This window comes from Myxocyprinus asiaticus, chromosome 6 (genome assembly GCF_019703515.2).
Source record: "Myxocyprinus asiaticus isolate MX2 ecotype Aquarium Trade chromosome 6, UBuf_Myxa_2, whole genome shotgun sequence".
Classification (NCBI taxonomy): domain Eukaryota; kingdom Metazoa; phylum Chordata; class Actinopteri; order Cypriniformes; family Catostomidae; genus Myxocyprinus; species Myxocyprinus asiaticus.
In genome coordinates, this window is record NC_059349.1 from 21,511,660 (window position 1) to 21,532,826 (window position 21,167).

Below are 21,167 nucleotides of genomic sequence, written 5' to 3' on the forward strand. Positions count from 1 at the left end.
TACAGTAATTATTTTACTAAATTACAGTAAAGAAAATACTGTAATGCAATGATTTTATTCTATTTAAATCAGCATAAATAAAGGCTGTTCAACCGATACCACCATGATGTATACTTTACCATTTAAATAATTTATCATTAAGATTGCTTGAGATTGTTTGCATTACAGTAAATTGTCACTCTGCAAAACATTTGAATGGTCCTAAACGTTTCTGTAAGGGAAATATTATATCTTATTTCTTAAGTTTGATCTTGAGGTGAAATATGACCTGGGCATGTAATAAAAGGTTATTGTATATTCACCCAATATTATGCTTTAAAAATATTGATTTGTTGTTTGTCCTCGTAACTCATTTCCTATACTTCCTGTTGGACTAGTTGTGCTGAAGCATTCTTTATTTGTTTATGACTTGCTGGGATGTCCTGATGGAGCCCCTTAGTTTTAGACTAATCCGATGTGCCTATTAAAGTCTATTTTATACTGAGTGCAGAGTTATAAGGCAGTCAAACAAAGAAGCAAAGGCCACCACCACCATCTAGCCATAGCAAACTAGGGGTTTTATATAGCCTGTAACATTGATTTAGCATGACATCAGGTACAACTACATAAGTGTTTATTGACATGGTCAGATAGTTTGAGAGTAAAACATGATAATAAATGCTGGCACTTGCATGAACATAAAGAAAGAATGGGGAGAACTGAACTGACTTTAATTCATACATTTTCATAATTTTTTTTTATACATTAGTACAAAACTACTCTTAACATATCTGTTTTCTCCTCTCTTTTGAGAAGTAGCTGGATAGTTTGGGGACCAGCAACCAAAACACAACATATGCTGCTGATACGTTTTTTTCAACAGAGAAATGAACTGCACTGGAAAATGTGTGTTCGCTCATGCTGATGGAATTGTTGCAGTGTCAGGTACAGCAGCATCCTGCAGCTGTTAGTGCCCATCATGAAACAGCTGTTGCTGTTCTTATCATTGATATCATTTTTTCTTTCCTTGCTTGCACATTGTCAATTATAAATGTGCTGTTAAGACTGGGGTTCAGAATAACAAACAAGGCGTGGTGTTGTTTCAGTATTGTGTGGGGCTCTTGAATGTGTTTCATCTGTCCCAGAGGAAAAGAACTGTGGAGTCTCGCCCTGTACTGCATGCCATCTCTTCAGCCCCCGGCTATTTCTGACACTTTCACTACAAGAAGAATAGCCTTTGAGTGGGCTTGATTTACTGTAACAGTCCATCAGGTTTTGCATAAAAGTTTGCTCACAAAAGCCACTAGTCTTCTTGTTGCCAACTGTTAACCATTCTTTTCCCTGGCGAAAGGGGGAAACAGCTTCTAGGGCTCAGAAATATAGTCTGCTGGGCTGAGGCTAGTGTGAGAGAGTTTTGGGTCATTTGACAGAACTGTCACTTGACTTATTGGGCCAGAGCTGCATTGACACTACATGTTGTTATGCCTTGTAAACTTAAACATTAAGTTTTATTTGATGTTTTGAACCAAAGTAACGTTATCTAGCTGGCTGACATAGATGGAGTTTTGTTAAAATTGTGAGAATGATGATAGTATTACAAGCGTCAGTTAGAATGGGCTGAAAACTACAAAACAGTCATGTTTTGCATTGTATGCCATCATTGTCCAGCAAAAATGTGTTTTTGAATGTGTAGCTTTAGCAAGGCAACACTATTACTATTGCGCTGAATTTTGTTTAGGGATTTACCAAAATCCCTAATCGGGCAAAAAAAATCCCATACACTTAACATTGCAAAGTGATCACCGTTATCGTATCTCCAAATCTGAATTTCATAGAGACTTAGGTGGGCTCATTTGACTCGGGCTAGGAAGCAGCCTTTAAGTGTCACCCTTGCAACTGCCTTGCCATGCCCTAGCAACCACCCAAACACTCTAGCAACTGTATAGCAACAGGACCCAGCCATATCTCTGAACCAGGATGTCATAGAGATGGGGGTGGGCTCTTTTGACTTGTGGAAATGTATTGAGGTTTTTGGGACATTGTGGGACATTGTGGCAGTAAATTTTGCCACATCAAGCATCACTCAAACTGGACCTATCTTGTTTATATTTAAAACCTGGTAAAATTGTTAAGAAAATTTAGCATTTTATGAAAAATGAAAAATATTTTTCTGAAATATCTAAAAATACATTGCTGAAAAATAAAATGTATAATTTTTGTAGTGGGGCCAGTGAAAATGTTGACCAAGCTATTAAAAATATGATGGGTCAGTAGAAAAAATCCTTCCAGTTGCGCCTTAGCTTCTGTGGAAACTGGAGATGAATAGTACCAAATTCTAAATAGTGTCCATAGTATCCACAATCCTGCCCGAGCATTCTTCTAGTCTCAAAATTGCAGGGTGGAGGCTTTCCCAGCCAGGATCTGAGGCTGAAGTATTTTAGCTTCTCCGGTCCATGCTGGTTCGTTTGTTTGAGAGCGCACATAGAGTAGCTATAGAACATGACTTTGCCAGAAGCTAGTAGCTCTTTTGTGGGTACAGAAAGCCGAAAAGGCTGATTGGCCATGTCAGGATTGCCCCTCCTTGCAGATCTTTATCTTGACCACAAGGCTGGGCAGCAGCCTGTGTCATGGATGGAGAGCAAGGACAGCTTCACTGCCGTTTGACCTCTTTTCCAGAGCAATGTGTCCTCATTGTCTTTCTATAAGTGCTGAATTAGACATTAGTTTTCATTCATACATCTACATATCAGAAAGTAAATACTGGTGCTAATCTGTACAGATTGTGGTTTAATGTCAGGAATTCAAGTAATTTCCTGAACTTTTCTGTTGCATCTCAAATATATCAGCCCCCATCTGAAGTTATGCAAGCTTTTCATAGGTCCCCTGACCCTCTGTTCTTATTGGCAGTCCTGCAACACTATGCAAGCATGAGAGCGGCACTTTATGTGTTCCAGACCTCTTGTCTTGTGTCCAAAAGTCTAGTCGTTTGAGATATTATTTTTTCATTCTCTTTCTCTCCTTACCACCATGTGAGCTGACCAAACACTTGCGCACAAATGCGTGCTGTATATACCCTAACAGCAGTAGTGTAGTCTAGGGCATATGCAGGCATGCACCATATGCCCACCTATCTTTCTTAGGATTTTGCGTATGCCCACCTAAAATAATAGATGATACATATGGCTGCCAGTACAACGAGTAGGCTTTTGACCCGGAAATTCTTCAATCTAATAACACGATGATGCAGCACTGTTGAGTGAATTGTGTTTATTATTATTATTATTATTTTAAAAAGTGTACAGTGATTCTCTCTTAATGCGCACGGAGCAGCGTGAGGCGGGAGTGCAAATGATGGTTCTGGCAGACAGTCTGACTAAGCTGATCCACCAATCAGAATGTTCATTTCAGACGCGATTGGATATTTGCTAACCAATCATATTTTCTATTTCAGTAAGGGGTGGGACATTTCCAGCGTCTAATGCTGATGCTGAAGTAACCATAATTTGCGCTGTTAATTTATTTCCCTGCTAAACCTGTGTGTATATATATATATATATATATATATATATATATATATATATATATATATATATATATACAGTATTGTGCAAAAGTTTTAGGCACTTAAGATGTTTCACAAAAACATTTGTCTTAAGATGGTTATTTGTATCTTCAAATTGTTAATGTAACATTAATGTTTCAATAGGAAAAATACATTTTAGACTCCTAAACATTACTTTTGCAAATAGAAAAGATTAGAATAGAAGAACAGGGCACTCTGCAAGAGATGGCATTGCCCCCACAGAGTGCCCCACTGAACATCGGGTCAGTCTGATATTACATAAAGAGACAGCCTAAATAGATAGAAGAACTGCGGTGAATTCTACAAGAAGCTTGGAACATCCTATCTACCAACAACCAACTGTGTCCAGGTGTACCTAGGAGAATTAGGGCTGTTTTAAAGGCAAAGGTGGCCACACCAAATATTGATTTAGATTGTTTATATTTACTGGACTTTGTATGATGTTAATTGATTAATGAAAACTATTTATGGCATTATTTTTGAAGACATCCTCACTATGCAACATTTTTCACAAGTGCCTAAAACTTTTGCACAGTACTGTGTGTATATATATGTATATATATATATATATATATATATATATATATATATATATATATATATATATATATATATATATATATATATACACATACATACATACATACATACATACATTTAAATTTAACTTATGCAATTAAACTACTAATACTGCATGTTATTGCACCTATTATGGCATGCCTAATTCCCAATGCGCACTAGGTGGTGGCGTAGTGACTCGCCTCAATCCGGATGGCAGAGGACGAATCTCAGTTGCCTCTGTGTCTGAGACCGTTAATCCGCGCATCTTATCACGTGGCTTGTTTTGTGCGTTACCGCGGAGACCTAGCATGTGGAGGCCCACGCTGTTCTCCGCGGCATCCACGCACAACTCACCACGTGCCCCACCGAGAGCGAGAACCACATTATAGCAACCACGAGGAGGTTAACCCAACGTGACTTTACCCACCCTAGCAAACGGGCCAATTGGTTGCTTAGAAAGTCACTCAGCACACCCTGGATTCGAACTTGTGACTCCAGGTGTGGTAACTGTGCTAGTTTTTGATGCACTTTGCAGATGCTGGACAATTGTGTCCCGTAATTATATCAAATGTCTTTTTTGTGTGCCTTTTACTGCTGTCGGTGGTGCCTTTTTCTCATGGTATCAAATTATTTATATTTCTTAGTAGGAAAACAATTTCACTATACACAGAAAAGCACATTATAGTACACAAATAATAAAAAATAAAAAATAAAAACATTAACTATTACGTAGCCTATATATGGTAATATGAGATAACGTGCTAACGTGAACATTAATAAGACCTATACATTTAAATATATATATAACATCAAGTTACCATACCATGGTTTTTAGTTGTTCTGTACACCATGCCAGCAAGAAAGGAATGTGTTTTCAGACATTACCGGGAGCAACCTTTGAGTGTTTCCAGAAATCCCATTTCTAATCTTGTTTCTTTGTCTTATCTTGCTTTCTGTGTCTGTAATACACAAGTATGTTAGTGCCAACGCTTCTGACTATTGACCGCAAGCTCGATTACCTGCGTTGTTGCATTCCAAAGTTTGCAAGCATGAGCAGACAGTAAATTCGGCAACAGAAGGTCAAAACTTTGGCTGATGAAACCAATCTGTGCTTATCAAACATCGGATCACTGCCCCAAGTGGCTGAAGCTGGAAGTGTTGTTGAACGTATGGGCACATTTGAGCTCCAATTTCCCACAGAGTGATTCCAAAAGTGAGTTGATTATTAGTTTTAAATGATAGGTTGGTGTTTGGGGAGGGATGTTAATGAGTGTTAAAAGTTAAATGTTGATTCGGTGTGTATATGTTGTGTTTTTCTCTGTTGTGCTTTCTGTTTGAATCAATAAATATAAATACACTCAACAGCAATTCATAATTTATTCATTACTCTACACCCTAACCCAAGCCCCGACCCTAAACTTTTGGTTTGAGTAAAAATTTAATTTTAGAGCTAAAATGCAACATCCCAATCTGTCTCACCATTGTTCTTACCATTGTCTCACCACAGTTACTTACTAGTTCCCACAGGACCAGAACCTGTGTCTTGGAAGCTGCTTGCCCAAAGCTATAGCGCTAGAGGGAAATGTGTTCACGCTTGAATTGATGCAAAAATTTCTGATAAGGAATGGTGCTTGTCAGTAATTCTGCCGAGTGGGGTCAATTTCAGTGACCGGCGTGAAGTTGGCCCCCCACCCAACGCAAAACGTCAGCAAAATAGTCTCAATCGTTTGTGCTCCGTTTGTGCTGGTTTGTGCTGTAAAAATTTTCATTTGTGCTACTTCGGTTTTTTAGATATTAAAATAATATTTATAGGTCATTCTGAGGTCACTCAGCCCCCCCACATGCTCCAAATTCACCCAAAATAGTCTCAATCGTTTGTGCTTCGTTTGTGCTGGTTTGTGCTGTAAAATTTTTCGTTTGTGCTGCTTCGGATTTTTAGATATTAAAATAATATTTATAGGTCATTCTGAGGTTACTCAGCCCTTCCACATGCTCCAAATTCACCCAAAATATCTTGTTTGTTTGTGCATCGTTTGTGCTGGTTTGTGCCAGTAAAAGTTTCGTTTGTGCTGCTTCGGTTTTTAAAATATTAGACATTGAATTACAGGCGAATTATAAATGCTGATATTTATTGAATACAATACTGACAGAATAAAATAGATCAATTAATGGTCACAAAAATCAAATGTAGATTAGTAGCAGTCTCGGTCATTCTGATTACTATATATTAGGCTACTATATTATATATTTCTAAAATAGGTCTCTCTTGTTTTGTGTGTAGTCAGTACGATTTATGAGCAATGAGCATTTTATTTCAGGTTTGTCATTTCAATCTCTTACCAAAATGTTGGATGATGATGTTTTAATACAACTCCTTCTTATCAATGTTTTTGTAGTTGCTATGGTGTTTATTAAAAACTTTATTGGCGCAAGTGACACTTCTGTGCAAGATGCTCTTGTGGAAATTAATGTAGAGTTAGTAAAGAAAAAGTCAATATAAATCAAACTACAAAAGTCGTTACTAAATCAAATTTCTGGCCAATGTAAGTACAATGTTTTAACACTGTCAGTTACAATATTATTTGTTAACTTCAAGAATAATGGTACAACATTCAAGAGAGCTAAGATTGTCAATGTTTATTGAACAGAAAACTCATTGCTAATACTAATATATGCTAATTACAGTTGCACATGTGACCCATGTTAGTTTTTTGAATACATTGTGCATCTAGGGGTCAACATCACCATATTGGTCCTAATATAAGATATATTATCCTTATATATTATTACTATATTATATTATCCTTATATTCAGACCAATACAGTAATACATACAAATAAGTTTAAACCGAACATGACATTTTTTGAGTCAGGATTATTTAAGTGGGTAATTATGTTTTGCTTATGCCAGATGCCCAAGAAACCAGCAGTCGACAGAGATTCCATTTTCACTGTCCTGTGTTCATCTAAAGAGGCCATAGTCCAAAATGGCAACATAGCTACTCCTAATCAGAGCATCTGGACAGAGCTTAGTAAGCAGCTAGAAAACAAGATCACTGCAAAGGCTCTATACACTTTTGTTAAATTAAATAGACACAACATCTGGACTGCTTTAGGGTTTACTCATGAATGTGATCATGAAACAAATGGCAGTAGTGATGACAGAGGGTCCCTTTCACCCAGACCAAAAGATTGCTGGACTTTTGATCTTGAAGTTCCATTTCAGAAATGGATTGAATTCATGCCTGGAACGGTTAAATACAACAACAAGTTCTCTAAAACACAAAAAAGGGAATACACAATTTTAAGCCTGGCATCTGGACACGTGATAAATCATCGATAACAATCATTGATGTTCGACAGTACACAGTAATTAAGTTTCAAAAGTAAAATCATTTTGGCTTCATTCTTAATTCATTGAGTCACGAGTTTCCACATACATATATATATATATATATATATATATATATATATATATATATATATATATATATATATAGTACTAGTCAAAAGTTTGAAAACATTAAGATTTTTTAATGTTTCTGAAAGAAGTCTCTTCTGCTCACCAAGGCTGCATTTATTGGATCAAAAATACAGTAAAACAGTAATATTGTGAAATATTATTCCAATGTAAAACAGTTGTTTTCTATCTGAATATATAGTAAACTGTCATTTATTCTTGTGATCAAAGCTGAATTTTCAGTATCATTACTTCAGTCTTCGGTGTCTCACGATCCTTCAGAAATCATTCTAATATGCTGATTTGCTGCTCAAGAAATATTCATTATTATTATCAGTTGTAAACAGTTGTGCTGCTTTTTTTTTTTTTTTTTTGCATGGAAACCATGATATACAACCATTCAAAGGTTTGGGGTAAGTGATTTATATATATATATATATATAGTATATTATGTATTATTTTATTTTATTATAATACATAGACAATTCAATGTCTAATATTTAAAAATCCGAAGCAGCACAAACGAAACTTTTACTGGCACAAACCAGCACAAACAAAGCACAAATGCTTGAGCTTATTTTGGGTGAATTTGGAACATGTGGGGGGGCTGAGTGACCTCAGAATGACCTATAAATATTATTTTAATATCTAAAAATCCAAGCAGCACAAATTAAACTTTTTACAGCACAAACCAGCACAAACGGAGCACAAATGATTGAGACTATTTTGGGTGAATTTGGAGCATGTGGGGGGGCTGGTCACGTCATCGCCTATAATTCAATGTCTAATATTTTAAAAACCGAAGCAGCACAAACGAAACTTTTACTGGCACAAACCAGCACAAACGAAGCACAAACGATTGAGACTATTTTGGGTGAATTTGGAGCATGTGGGGGTGCTGAGTGACCTCAGAATGACCTATAAATATTATTTTAATATCTAAAAAACCGAAGCAGCACAAACGAAAATTTTTACAGCACAAACCAGCACAAACGGAGCACAAACAATTGAGACTATTTTGCCGATGTTTTGCGTTGGGTGGGGGGCCAATTTCACGCAGGTATTTCAGTGTACATGAACTTTCGGAAGCAACATCGGTACTGAATCACGTTGGTCCGAGTTGCAATCTCAGTGTTGGCGCAGAGGGCTCTATAGTGAGCACTAGTCTTCTACGGTCAGTTTTCTCTTTAAGGTCAACAACTGTAATTTAAATGGAGCAATAGTTTGAAGAGAATCTTACGGAATCAATGGCCATGCACAACACCTTCTATGATGCCTTTCTCCTTTTGCCTAATCAGGAAATACAATAGCATACACTCCTCAACTGCCAACATCATAGCTAGCTAATTTGCTAGCTACCTGAGTAATAACATTTCCGGGGATAACAAAACATCGCCCCCTTGAGTATTGAAGTTTGTTACCACCACACAAAAATGTACATAAAAGGGTCTACAGGCTTGCAATGCGTTGGCCAAGCATTCGTGTCTGCGTTTGCTGACTTGTGTAGAGTATGTTTCTGGCCTAATTTTACTAGAGGCCCCATGACCCATTAACATTCACTTAATCTCAGATACACACTCTTTCTCTCTTGTGATGCCCTTTACCAGTTATTGAATATTTATGTAATGATTATTTGCAAGTTCCCTTTTTTTGGTTTGCTCTTTCAGTAAATGACACGTAAATTTTCTAGAAAGCCTAGAGGCCTTCCTCAAATAAGTACATGTCTGTCAGACTCACTTATTCCACAAGAATAGCACATGTCGTATTTCCAAAGAATTTTATAACACTCCTGCCATGGCAACAATGGCAAAGCTAGAATAATGCCAAGATTTTAAGAAAGTGTGCCCTTCTACTCACTCACTGCACCCTTGCCTTCCTGTAACATAGTCACATCATCCACGGTCTACCACACATATAGGCTGACAGTAAAGAACAAAAAGCATGCAGGGACAAGTCTCTATCAACTTTAGATTCCTCATACAGCTCACAAACAGCTTAATTGTTTAGTAGAATTGCACTTGTTATTCAGAGCTGTTGGTACAGGTGCTGTTGGCTTGTGGGTTTGTGGAACAGATACCCCGTGTTCTCCCCACTCTTTGTTTTGTTCAGAGCAAAGCAGATTTATTTAAATGGAGCAGTAAGATAATGCCAGCGATGCAAACTGATCTTCTCCTCTGCATGGGAACAGATTTATAAAGGATCTTGTTTTACTCTCACCTCCTTTGTTCTATTTGGGGTCATCGATTTTGGCTGAACTCAGAGTGTGTTGTTTGATCATTTATGATTTGAGAAGTATTCGATTTGGAAGTTTATTCAGATTTAATTTAGGGATACACCGATCCGATACCTGGATCGGTATCGGCTCCGATACTGACGTTTTTAAATGGATCGGGTATCGTAAATATTTAGTTTATATGTAGGGTTACATTCTACCTAAGTTTAATGGTGCAACGCTGAAATATTTAGTGCGTAAATTGTGATTTAGTGCCCATTTACGCCACAACTAGGCTAAGTTGTAACGTACGTATAGCTGGTGCAACTGGCCCCTGGTGAGTAATATCCAGACAGGGTATAGACACGATGAACAGATAACTCACATGACACTTGCAGGCAATAATGAAGACACAGGTATGTTTGACATAGTAGAAAGGTGTGGAGTCTCAGAGATACTATCGATGAGAACAGACAACGAGTGTGTGTGAAAGCGGGGTATATATGCAGTTCTTGATTAGCCACTAATGATATGCAGGTGCGTATAATCAGAACTCATATTGAAATAGTGTGTAGTTAGAGGTTTGTGTTTCTTTACTTATTAAAGAGTACACCCAATTAGTTCCACACAATAAGGTAAAGATATTCTAAACTGATTATGCAAAAAAACAACACTGGTATCGGATCGGGATCGGTATCGGCCGATACTGAGATTTCCGATATCGGAATCGGAAGTGAAAAAGTGGTATCGGTGCATCCCTACTTTCATTCCTTTATTGTATTTTGTGTTAAAGACCTGTAACGGGGTAAGGGATGGGCAAGGAGGAAGCGGGAACTAGCAGAACATTCAACATAACTTTAATGACATAAAAGAACTTAAAGAAACATAAACACACACACACACAGCAGCTGCATGTGCCTCTTCCTCTTCCAAACTGGTGCTCTGGCTCGTCTTTATCCCCCTCCCAGCTGATTACAACAATTCAATGCCGGGCGTGTGTCGTCATGGCCCGCCCACGCCCTACTCCTCGTCACATTCCTCTGCTGCCCGATTCAGGCCGGGGAGACCTCCGTCATGACGTACTCCCCTCCCTTCCTGGAGGGGAGGTGTTGCCCTTCCGGCTGTCCTTCTGCCGGCAGGTCTTCCCCGCCTCTCTGGAGCCCTGGGAGAGATGAGGGGAGGGAGAGGGGAGAGGGAAAGAGCGAGGGGGAGAGACAGAGAAAGATGAGAGAGAGAGAAAATGTGGCTTACTGGTCCCCGGACACACTGTTGCCTGGTCCTCGGCCAGCTGGGCGATGGCACTGGATATCGCCTCCTGGCAGACGGCAGCTGGCTCCTCCGCCTCCTGGCAGACGACAGCAGCGAGGGCTCTCAGAAAGGGCATCCCTCCTCCTTCCTGGGTTTCGGCACCAATGTAACGGGTAAGGATGGGCAAGGAGAAGGCGGGAACCGGCAGAACAGTCAACATAACTTTAATGACATAAAAGTACTTAAACATAAACACACAGCAGCCGCATGTGTCTCTCTCTCTCCCGAACTGGTGCTCCCGGCTCTTCTTTATCCCCCTCCCAGCTGATTACGACATTTCAGCACCGGGCATGCGTTGTCACGGCCCGGCCACACCCTCCTCCTCGTCACAAGACCAGTGAAATCAAAATGACAGTTTTATGGCTTTTAATACATGTGAATGAATGAACATTACATTTATATGGTGCTTTTCTGACACTACACTCAAAGCGATTTACACAGTGAACAGGGGACTCTCCTCAACCAAAACAAGTGTGCAGCATCCACCTGTATGATGCAACGGCAGCCATAGAGCGCCAGTACGCTCACCACACACCAGCTATTGGTGGAGAGGAGAGAGTAGAGTTATAGAGCCAATTAATGGATGGTTATTATTAGGAGGCCATGATTGATGAGGGCCAATGTGGGGAATTTGGCCAGGACACCTGGGTTACACCCCTACTCTTTTCGAGAAGTCTCCTGGGATGTTTAATGACCACAGAGAGTCAGGACCTCAGTTTAACGTCTCATCCGAAGGACGGTACCTTTTTTAAGGAATAGTGTTCCCATCACTATACTGGGGCATTAGGACCCACACAGACCACAGGTTGAGCATCCCCTGCTTGCCTCCCTAATACCTCTTCCATGTGTTATACTTAAAATATTAAAATGTACAATCTTGCTCTTTCGGGAAAACTGAAAAATTATTGGTCAATCATGTTGAACTACACAGATTTTTGTCCAATCAAATACTCACTAGAATGAGAATGTGTCTTCCCCTAATAATACCACTGGCAACTGACTAATCATGATTCAAGGTTGTGACGTAAATAAAGCCTATTGGCTATTTTTTTTATTTTTTAAAGGGATGAGCCCCTTGGTATGTACCACCCAAACTTTCTGTTTCAATAGAACATACAGTATGTCTACAAAATAATGAAAGCTGTGCTCATTAAGCGATTTCACAGGGCCTTCAAAACGGTGACTGTTGTAGTTGACAAGTCTTATATTTAGATACGTTTTTCCAAAGAGAGGGAACACAATGGCATGATTAAGGGGTTACAGACAGATATAGCAGAGGGACATCAAAGCTCACATGTATGCCCTTTGCCCAGAAGTAAAAGCATGTGGGAGTTCCACAGGATTAGATTTCTCTTCCTGCACCTGCTGGTTGCTCATCACTGTGCATTTTCACCAGTGTGGAGGTTTCTGCTGTTGCGTTCCACTTCGGTTATAACTAATGATGAGATTGATAGTATTTTGGAAGAACCATCTGTAAATATTTGCCCTGACAACGATACAGTTATTATTCTTTACTAAATAATGTAATGCATAATAAAATGTGGTCACAATTTAATTAAATTAATTGTGTCTGAATCATAATTGGGTAGTTGATATGACTTTTCAAACAGTGACAACATTTTCATTTCAAGCAGTGACAACATTTTTCTATTTCTTGTATGACCACATATTCTTTTATACACTCACTGAGCACTTTATTAGGAACACTATGGTCATAATAAAGTGCCCGACATGGTCTTCTGCTGTTGTAGTCCATCCGCCTCAATGTTCAACATGTTGTGCATTCTGAGATGTTATTCTGCTCACTACAGTTGTACAGAGTTGTTATCTGAGTTACCGTAGCCTTTCTGTCAGCTCGAACCAGTCTGTTCTCCGTTGACCTCTCTCCTCAACAAGGCATTTCCATCAGCAGAACTGCCGCTCACTGGATGTTTTTTGGCACCATTCTGAGTAAAATCTAGAGACTGTTGTGTGTGAAAATCCCAGGAGATCAGGAGTTACAGAAATACTCAAACCAGCCCGTCTGGCACAAACAATCATGCCACGGTCCAGATCACTGAGATCAAATTTTTTCTCATTCTGATGGTTGATGTGAATATTAACTGAAACTTCTGGCCTGTATCTGCTTTATTTTATGCAATGCACTGCTGCCACACAATTGGCTGAGTAGATAATTGCATAAATAAGTAGGTGTACAGGTCTTCCTAATAAAGTGCTCAGTGAATGTATATATGACCACATATTAAGAGACTAGATGGAATATTTGTACTTTGTCACACAGCAGAGCTATGTGAGCTAAAATGTAATAAATAATTGTGAAAAACTTAAAAGAAATGGTGACCAGTTAGTGCAGCTAAAATAAAATCTTCCATAATACATTCAAACAAATGTTAACCTAAAATCTTGATGTTGAATTAAAAAAAAGTTAATGTCCTTGATAGTTGTCAACCACACAATTTTATTTAAAAAAATAAAACAGAAGACAAAAAAGTAACTGGAGGGACAATTTACACCATAGTGGAATACTGACAAATATAATACACCAAGTTTTATATTTACAGGCTCAAGAATTTTACTTTGGATAAAAAAAACAAAACACATAATACATTGGGTATTATTATAGTTGGCCTAATTGTAATGCATTGCATTTTCATTGTCACATTGACAAAGGAATAGTTCATCCAAAAATGAAAATTCTGATGATTTACTCACCCTTGTGTTGTTCCAAACCTCAATGAATTTATTTTGTAGAACACAAAAGGAGATGTTGGGCAGAATGGCAACTGCAGTCACAATTCACTTTCATTGCATATTTTTTTAATGGTATCTGGGGCTGTCATTCTGCCAACAACGTGAGTACACGATGACAGAATTTTAATTTTTGGGTGAACTATCCCATTATTGCTGTCAAGAGCAGGGATTCAAAACACTTGTGCCTCTAAATAATACCAATAATTTGCTCTGTTTCGACTGTCTCAGAGCCATGGGTCATTATGGTTTAACAAACTGTCACATCAACTCACAGCAGGTGAAATACAGCAAAATTAAAACAAGAATAACATGTACAGCCAGGAAGACCCAAGTAAGACTATGTTTAGGCTCAATGAAACCAAACCAGTACAGAGTCATGTAAACACGGATAAACACAGACCATACAAAGTGTTATGCAATGCATAGATCAGGTTGCATACATGCAGGAGTGTATATCTTGCTGAAAGGTAAGTTTTCATGGTGCATTTAGTGTCTCTTGTGACATTTAGCAACAGTACCCATAAATGAAGCTCAGTAGAGTTGAGTGTTGCTGTGGGAAAGCTCTAAGATAATTTGTATCCACTTTGACTCTTTGTTACATTGGATTCCTTCCATGTGTGACCTTTCAGTACAGTGCGTCTATCCACACCACTCTGTGAAGTTTCTCTGGTAGGAGAATTGGGCGGCATATTTCTAGTTAGCTTATAAATGTTGCGTAAATGAGTCCCAGAATAACTTGTTGTCAGGTGGACAAGTATATGCAAAGTAGGGATGGGCATATTTGAGTTATCTTGTAGGCAATTATTCTAACACAAAAAACGAGAAATCGATTACTCGTAAATTAAAATGTCTGTTAAAAATATCAAGTGACACGTACGTGAAATGTATCTTTTGTTTTATTCACAAATGTTGCCTAGAACGGTTTCAAAATAAGCTAACTTCTACAAACTGTGCTTTTCTTAATGAATTAGATGAACAATATGCATTCTTAAAAAAAAAAAAAAAAAAAGATTTGAAAATAACAGTAATAATCATTTGCACCCACCTGGAGCTTACATAGAAACCAATACTGATGGCATTAGGGTAATGCACAGATATATATAATCTACATAAAAAAATAGTCTACATAAAAAAGCTATCACATTTTTTTTTTTAAATTTCAGATATTATTATTCAGAAAAACAAGTGGTGGAAGTTGGCTTTTTATAAAATGTGTTCTGCCCGTGTTCAGATATTTAATACATACACTACCGTTCAAAAGTTTGGAGACACTTGCCTGAAATGTTTCTCATGATCTTAAAAACCTTTTGATCTGAAGGCGTATGCTTAAATGTTGAAATTAGTTTTGTAGACAAAAATATAATTGTGCCACCTATTAATTTATTTAATTACAAAACTAAAATTTTATACAAATAAAAAAAATACGTTTTTGAAATGGATGACGGACCGAATAATTAAGAAAGGCAGCCACAAAGTGCCCAGCATATAGACGGGAACTCCTTCAATACTGTTTAAAAATCATCCCTGGGTGATACCTCATGAAGTTGGTTGAGAAAATGCCAAGAGTACATTTCTGCAAAATCTAGGCAAAGTGTGGCCACTTTGAAGATGCTAAAATATAACATAGTTTTGATCTATTTTGGATTTCACAACATAATTCCCATATTTCCATTTCCATATTCCATAGTTGTGATGACTTTACTATTATTCTAAAATGTGAAAAAAATAAAAAATAAAGAATGAGTAAGTGACCCTAAACTTTTGAAGGGTAGTGTATACCGGTCTAACGAGCTTCAGAGTTTCTTGTACCGCTTCGCATTTAACTTTCCACCATAAAAAAGATGCTTGTCCATTGGTTGGCATGACTCCAACAAGAACTGAATACTAATAGAGTAGTATTCAATAAGAATCAAAATATTACAAGTATTGCCACACTTGGCTTTGCTTGAAATCACAGATGCCAAGATATCTCCTTCTCTCTCATCTAGCACCTCGACGACACATTTTCACAATGCCCCTCAGTGGACTCAATTGTGAGATTCAGGGGGAAAGTACTGGATAATTCAGCATTACCCACACCAGGCAAATGCGCAAAGGAAAATACATTTGTTATATTCGAGTATTGTTTTCAATAGTTGACTAGCTGGTGCAGAACGATTACTCGATTACTCATGAAAATCCCTAATGTAGAGTATGATTTTTGTGCCATTAATTGCTCAACTATCGAATTACACCATAGCGTTTTTTAATTCTTGGTTCTGATTGGTTAACAGAAGTTCCAAGGTGTTTATTAATGTTCTGTAACTTCGAGGCTGTGATTTAGTTCCAGGTTTGTTGACCACATAAGAGGTATCTGCGATGTTTTTCAATTGTTTTTCTCTATAAACACGAGCTGGATGGACGTCGTTGACCGTTTCGTGCATCTCTCTGTTTTTTTTTTCATTGTCTTGTGCAAGAGTGCTGTGTTTTTAAGGTGCTCATGTGCCTCAAGACATCTGCGTTTTGTTTCATTTGTTGCTCTGTAGCTTTTTAACTTTTCGCGAAGGAACAGTACATGCTTTAAAGGCCATGCCAAAAAAAAAAAGGTTTTTGGTACAAAGGGATTCTAGGGATTTTAGCTACAAATAAGTGTGATAAGTTTAGTGCTCAAGTCACATGTTTTCAGGAGTGTAATCTGTTCTGGATTCTCTGAATGATTTAGAGTTCAGTGTTGATCTTCCAAGAAACCCTGCGTTTTATGATTAATAATCTTCAGAATGGGCCTGGGTAGCTAAGCAAATAAAGACGCTGACTACCACACCTGGAGTCGCAAGTTAGAATCCAGGGCATGCTGAGTGAATCCAGTCAGGCTTCCTAAGCAACCAGTTGGCCCGGTTGCTGGGGTGGAGAGAGTCACGTTGTGTTATCCTCCTCGTGGTCGCTATAATGTGGTTCTCGCCCTCTGTGGGGCGCGTGGTGAGTTGTGCGTGGATTCTACGGAGAATAGCGTGAAGCCTCCACACGCTAGGTTTCCGTGGCAATGCGCTCAACAACCAATGTGATAAGATGCACGGATTGACTGTCTCAGACGCGGAGGCAACTGAGATTCGTCCTCTGCCACCTGGATTGAGGTGAGTCACTACGCCACCATGAGGACCTAGAGCACATTGGGAATTGGGCATTCCGAATTGAGGAGAAAAGCTGATAAAATAAAAAAATCTTCAGAATCCATGCCATTTTCTTCACTGTTGAAAAATGCAGTTATTTCACAAGCTGTCTGGCACTGGAGACTGTTGGTCTTCTCTTTTCCAAACAGTTGGTAGTAATAAGAGAAATATACTCAGAAAGCTTTTGCTTCTACTCTAAAGGTTGGAATGGAGGTTCCTCTGAGAAGAACACTCCATAGAAGGCCTTTGATTTGACCCTCACAGTCTCAACGAGTCATTGTTGCCTAGACAGCGCTGTGTAATATGCACCAAAAACTTAATTGTGTGTGTGCTTAAGTTGCCATGGGCAGCGTTTTACATTGTCCTTGCTTCTTTCTCACGCTTGGTGTCCTGGGAGGTCATGGTTTGGGTTATAGTCTGGGTACTGGGAATGACATCCCTTGCCACAAAAACGCACATTCTGAGCTCAAGAACAGTCAACCAGATATTTCTTCACCTTAGACGGCTTCCTTGGTTTAAAAGTGTAGGTCATCCTACACTTATTACATAGCTCTCTGGAATTCTTTATTAGGGGTTCAAGCACAAAGTGCTGAAACTGTTGTAATTGTTAAGATTTTTATTATTATTCTTCTGCCCTAAACTGATCGTGCAGACCAAACCATAAGGCCTAGAGACACAAAACTTTTGGGAATGGTAGTACTCCTGCTGGCTAAGCATATGCATGCTCTTGCCCCAATTGGCCTATAGGTGGCGCTGTAGCAAAGGCAAACACATAAACCGTATGTCCTACACTCAAGTGCCTTATATCATTGGAATCCGTTGCTCAAGCTGAACAAAATAACTATCACCAATTCCGGCGTGAAATTTTTTTAAACTTTTGTGAACTAGTCCTAGGCTGTTCGACCAATTGGAACCAAACCAGTGCAGAAATATTATCTGGAGTCCCAACATCAATAATTATCAAAAAAAGTTTGAACTTCTCATTCACCGTCACAACTGTACGCCAAAATGTACCAAAACGTAAGGCCACCGGGAGACGTTATCGCGTTTTACATGCGTGAAAATCGCTGAATATTATGTGGGGTGTCACACAGACACAAGTTAGATATATTATATAATAGATCTCCACTTTCTGAACAACTTTGCCTCAAGGACCATTGGTGTAAATCAAATCGTTCGTTAAACATTTGAGATTATTTAAAAAACCTACTTTTTGCGAACTTTTCCTATGATTTTTTACACAACATCAACAAAACCTATACAGGAAGAATCTTTGGACGGCTTATATTAATAATTATCAAAAAAAGTTTAACTTTTTATTTGGCATGGCTATAACAGGGAAAATGAATTACATAGCAAGTCTATGAAAAGCTGCAGTATTCACACAAATACAGTGAAACTTAATCAAATAAAGCATCTATCCAAAAGTACACCATTCAGAAATATTGTGCAAAGGAAATACATAAGAAGATGGCGATAACTTATATACCATAAAGAAGTCTAGAAATCGTAGTACTTTAACCAGTCATATTAAAATGGGAACTGCTGTAACACAATTTGAGGCTAAAAACAAAACACCTATTTGACTTCTGGCCCCAGAGTCTGGACAAATAAAAAAAATTGGCCACCAGAAGATGCTATCACATTTCACAAGCATGTAAATGGTGTATTATCTATTTTGTTTCACAAACACAACTTTTCCATATCATATGCCAGTCCTCTTCATTCTGAACAACTTACCCTCAGGAATCATTGATGTCAAAAGAATTGTTTGTTACATATTTCACAGTCAAAAAAATTAAAAGCACTCTATCTCTATGGTAAATTTTCCTGATGTTGCTGAACATTTCATTGCTTAATCTACATTTTAGGTGCTTATTTGCTGTCTGAATAATGCTTCATATCTTGTAACACATGCACTCAGAGTTCCTATGCCGCTTGAACCTCGTTAATTGCTGCTTGCAGCTATATTTCTGATTGTTCTTTTTTATTATTTTTATAACGACTGCTAAACTGCACAATTTATCATTGTCCCAGGTAACCAATTTCCTACATACTTGTGCTATTTCTATGTCTCTCATATCACTTTGTGATCTCATAAACAAATAATCATTTCAAATCAATATTTTATGTCCATTTATTTATTTATTTGGTAATTTGTTGTGCAACAAAAGCAATTTTGTAGTGTTGGACAGCTGCAGTTGATGCCACAGTGTCTGAGAGTGGTTTTGCCATGCTCGTCAGTACAGAAGCTAACTGCCCCATTTCCCAGTCCATTTAGACCAAATCTATATTAGAAAGGCAGTGATATTCACTTAAAATGGTTAATCATAAAAGAACAATGATAAAATTAACTCTAAATAAATGAATGTTTTGGTCTGCTCTGTATGCTGATGACGCTGCATTAGTCGATAGAAAGATTGATTAAAGCTTTACTCTAGATTAAATTAGCCATGTACTTTGAGTTAATCAATGGCGTAGTGATTTTAATCAACTCGTGATAATTTAACATTTGAAAACATGCTGTAAACCAGCAATATACAGTAAAAAAAAATTTCATCACGGCATAGAAAAAGGATTCAGCTGATTGAATGCCTCAATGTCCTTTCAGACAGGAACTCCAAAACAGGTTGGTTTTATTTTTAAAGAGGAGACGGCACATAGGCAAACGACTTTTCATTTCATGTGATTGGCCCACACAGGGTTTAAAGGTCATGTTAAACATGCTTGTTGTGTTTTTTGTGACCCCTGTATAGTACTGTGTAGACTTAGAGTATAAACTCTGAGTCTACATAAAGGCTGTCACATTTTTATCATTTCACATGTTATTATTCAGAAAAACAAGTACTAAAAGTTGTCTTTTTATAAAAATTTACTCTGCCCGTGTTCTGAGATTTAATGCACATACACACATAATGATCTGAAAGCTTCTGGGTTTCTCGTACCACTTCGCATTTCCTTTCCACCATAAAAGCAGATCCTTGTCCGTTGGTTTGCATGACTCCAACAAGAACTGAATATCAATACAGTAGAATTGAATAAGAATAAATATATTACAAGTATTGCCACACTTCGCTTTTCTTGAAAGCACATACAATGATGCCATCATATCTCCATCTCTCATCCAACACCTCGACGACACACATCCACAGCATGGACTCAATTGTAACTGCGAGATTTGGTGAGAGATTCAGAGGGAAAGTACAGTATAATGCACAAAGGAAAATCAATTTGCGATATTCAAGTAATGTTTTTAATAGTCGACTAGCTTGTGCAGAAAGATTACTCGATTAGATAATTACTCATGTACACCCCTAGTTTCAAATAAGGCTGTACAATTAATCTAAATAATTTGAAAAATTATATGAACTTGGCTATGATTTAATAAATAAAAAAATAGTCTGTCTGCGCTGTTCTGTTTGTATGGTATTAGTGTATTACACATTCTAAGAGCATGCGTGAGGCTGGTTTCAGTGCAGTTCTGTGCACACTGTACAATTCCATCTCGTGCTCTGAGTTTGGTTTGGTTTGCTTACGTGGGTGTAGAACGTTATAGGTAAAGTGCTCCAGATTCACTTCAGCTTCACTTTTGAGTAATTCCAAATATGTTTGGCCACTACAAGTTAATATAAAAATACTCCTAAAGTCTTCCTGCAGTTTTCCACCAAAATAAAGCTTGATGTTTTACTGCTCCTTGGTTTAAATGAACCCATAGCAATGCCACGTGTTAAGATTTTATTACAGAAATATACAGTATTGCTAATGTATAATAATAATAATTATTGTATTACAATAATATAATATTCAAGTTGACTATGTTGCAAAAAATAAAGATGAAAATTGGACTGTGAGTCTGTGACCCTTTCACAAAGTGGACAAAATTAGGTAACAGTGGACAGGTATAATGTGAATACAAAGATGAATACGTTTGTTTTGTTTTTTAAATATATGTTTCAGTTTTATTTATTTATTTAATTGTTTTTGGCTGAAGTGAAAAAGGTCTAAGTTTGTTTCTTTTTAGGAGGACTCAAGTGTGAACATTAAAAGATTATTCTTTTTATTGGCAGTAGAGCATAGTAAAACATTACATAATTCTGGTCAAAAAGGAATCGCTAGATTTGATGATATTGCAGTTCAAATCGCAATATTTTTCAGAATAATAGCAAT

General features: G+C 37.7%; 1 protein-coding gene across 5 annotated transcripts in view; it reads left to right on the forward strand.

The window, feature by feature from the left end:
* Positions 1-21,167, forward strand: part of LOC127441883 (rho guanine nucleotide exchange factor 4-like) — a 142,005-nt gene that overhangs the window by 18,325 nt on the left and 102,513 nt on the right. The window lies entirely within an intron of this gene.